We start from the raw sequence: 3,445 nt of genomic DNA on the forward strand, positions 1-3,445 counted from the left end.
TAATATTTGCAAAATTGTCGCTAACATTTGCAAAATTGTCGCTAACATTTGCAAAATTGTCGCTAACATTTGCTAACATTCGCTAAAGTGTTGCTGATTGTCGCTAAACATCGCTAAAAGTCGCTAACTGTCGCTAATGGCAGAAGCGAACTTTGATTTTTCGCAAAAATTCGTCAGAAAAGTTGGCGAATCTCAAATTCGCTACGTTCGCAAAACGTTCGCCGCTCAGTGAGATACCAGCTTAGGGTTTGGGACGAACACCGATCTAGGGCTTTCAATAGCTCAGTCGGTAGAGCACCGGTCTAGTAATCCGGAGGTCTCGGGTTCGAATCCCGATGAAAACCCTTTTTTTTTCTCACAGTTTTCACTATTTATTATTTGTTTCTGGTCAGTTTTCCCTTTCTTGTTTCAATTTATATTACAAAAAAAAAGCTGCATCGCTTCGGCGATCCCTCTCATTTATTCCAAAGTTGATTTACATCCTTTGGGTTTATGTCAGGTTAATGTGTGTGTGTGTGGCACACATACACACACTATAGCTTCTGACCACATGAGCAAAGAGAGTTAAGGGTTTGGGACGAACAACGATCTAGGGCTTTCAATAGCTCAGTCGGTAGAGCACCGGTCTAGTAATCCGGAGGTCTCGGGTTCGAATCCCGATGTAAACCCATTTTCTTTGCTCACAGTTTTCACTATTTATTATTTGTTTCTGGTCAGTTTTCCCTTTCTTGTTTCAATTTATATTACACACACAAAAAAAAAAGAAGCTGCATCGCTTCGGCGATCCCTCGCATTTATTCCAAAGTTGATTTACATCCTTTGGGTTTATGTCAGGTTAATGTGTGTTTGTGTGCTGGCACACATACACACACTATAGCTTCTGACCACATGAGCAAAGAGAGTTAAGGGTTTGGGACGAACAGCGATCTATAGGGCTTTCAATAGCTCAGTCGGTAGAGCACCGGTCTAGTAATCCGGAGGGTCTCGGGTTCGAATCCCGATGAAAACCCATTTTCTTTGCTCACAGTTATCACTATGTGATAAAAACCTAAAATGGCATTAGACTAAAAACGCTTTATCCTGGCGAGGAAAGCGCACGATATAGAAACAAGACACCAAACAGGTTAGTCATCGCATTCTTCATCAGCGACCAGGATGCGATGTGATGTTAGATCAAAATCCGTTTATGAAGCAGACATACACACAAGGGTATACGTCTGCTCCTGGTCGATGGAATACTGTATCAGACTTTCCTGATAGTCAACGGTCCTTTCCCGTAGTCAATCAGACTTTTCCTGATAGTCAATCAGACTTTACCTGATAGTCAACCAGCCTTTCCTGGTAGTCACTGATCAAAAACGAACAGAGGTGAATGTGATAAAAACCTAAAATGGCATTAGACTAAAAACGCTTTATCCTGGCGAGGAAAGCTCACGATATAGAAACAAGACACCAAACAGGTTAGTCATCGCATTCTTCATCAGCGACCAGGATGCGATGTGATGTTAGATTAAAATCCGTTTCTGAAGCAGACATACACACAAGGGTATACGTCTGCTCCTGGTCGAAATATATTTTATATATATATATATATATATATATATATATATATACATATGTATAAATATTTATATATATATATATATATATATATATATACATATTATAATATATATATATATATATATATATATATATATATAAAAGCAAACACAAATTGATGATTTTAAAAGTAGTGTATAAGCTGCTATCAAAATAGAAAAAGTGGAAAGTGGAGGATGATTCTTGTATATCATATGGTTACACTTTGGTCAGTTTTTACTTCATATTGTTGGCAATCAAAACATCAGCATGACATTGAAATTGCAAATTGTAATCGCATTTTCAAAGAATTATGAAAAGCAATTTTATTACTAATGAATGAATTGTGAAAGTGTATGAGCACCACTGTGACATTAATTTAAACCTTAATCATCTGTAACTGCAAATCATGAGGTGCAGGCTATTCTGTCATTGCATAAAATTTACACGCACACACACACATACTTTTTTGACATTTTTTTATTGGAATTCCGTTTGATGTCACTATCGTATTCACAATGAAACTAATGCAAACATTAACTAAATCAAAGTTATCAAACTGAAAAACTTCTGCTTAATCATGTTAATCGTACAAGATATACAAATAAAAAACACACGTACACACACACACACATATACACACACACACATACGCACAAGCCCAGACCCACGTCAACACACATAAATTTAACAACGCACAGGACAGTTTCTTTTTAATCTATAGACAGCTGATACCAAAATCAAAAGAGAGCGAAACTCCCAGCAATCGGATGTGATTCATGCAATGTCAAGGTCAAGGCCCTTACCCTCTTCCGGATGATAACATTGTACCCAGGCATAAGACGGAAGTGCACTCTGACACCCATATCATACAGCCTTCCTTCATTTGGGTCCCAATATTTCATCTTTAGCGTTTCCAACCATATATGAAGGGTAAAACACGCAGGAGATATTCACGAAAGGATATGCATGAACATCACTGGACAGGAGGACTCGTACAAACCAGAAATGGAGACCGATTCGGGTCACTTATCATCCCATGGTGAACAGTCTAATTGGCAGAAACGGACTAGCTTCTCAGCAGACACCCTACGATTATTATACCTAGAATGACCGGTAGAATTTTCAACACTCTAATACCAAAGGAATGAAGCTTCTGATGGGACGATCGTACAACCAGGTAAACACCAATTCGACAAGCATTATATTTTGTGACATGCACTACCAATAAAATCATATTCTAACCGACGAAACAGCCTTCAAATTTCGTCCTGCTTGTACGCATCGTTAATACGTTGACACATTAGCACACTCATTATGAAGCAATATCAGATGCATCGGAACTTGATTTCCAATTGAAAGAAACATTTACGCAATATGTGCACTCTATCATCTTTTTCTTGAGTTGTCTTCTTCATCTGTTTAGGGAGTCATCACTATATGAAGTGATTTCTTTTTTTCAAATTCTTCATTAGGTGCAATATTTGATGTCAATAGTACCGTTCACCTCTAACATCCAGAAATAGGTTACTGTAACAAATTCTTATTATTACTTTTCATATTTTTCTTCAGCAATGTTCTTGTACACTGCGATTAATTCAACAGAACAATAAAGGTTATACAATTTGAGTGTGTAAGGTTTTTCTTGGGCCATTGAGAATGAAATCGAAGAGGAGTACACGTAAGACGGAAATGGAGTGAGATTCAGAACTATATGAATTAGATGAATTTCCTCCAAATAAACTGAAGAACAAGCATGTCATACCGCATAACTTCAGAAGGAGGAGAGAAGACTTCTGTCTTCCCCAAAATACATCGACTGATCCTTTTTCGACGATAACAGCAACAACTCGATGATGTGTTT

The 3,445-nt window shown here is 37.6% G+C and overlaps 1 non-coding gene across 1 annotated transcript; it reads left to right on the forward strand.

Annotated features, from left to right (window-relative positions):
* Positions 1–270: 270 nt before the first annotated feature.
* Trnat-agu (transfer RNA threonine (anticodon AGU)) lies at positions 271–344 on the forward strand. Its single transcript has one exon. It is a non-coding gene; the product is annotated as a tRNA-Thr (tRNA).
* The last annotated feature ends 3,101 nt before the right edge of the window (positions 345–3,445 follow it).

This window comes from Diadema antillarum, unplaced genomic scaffold, assembly GCF_040938485.1.
Source record: "Diadema antillarum isolate AM-2024a unplaced genomic scaffold, OU_Dant_1.0 seq00000182_RagTag, whole genome shotgun sequence".
Taxonomy (NCBI): domain Eukaryota; kingdom Metazoa; phylum Echinodermata; class Echinoidea; order Diadematoida; family Diadematidae; genus Diadema; species Diadema antillarum.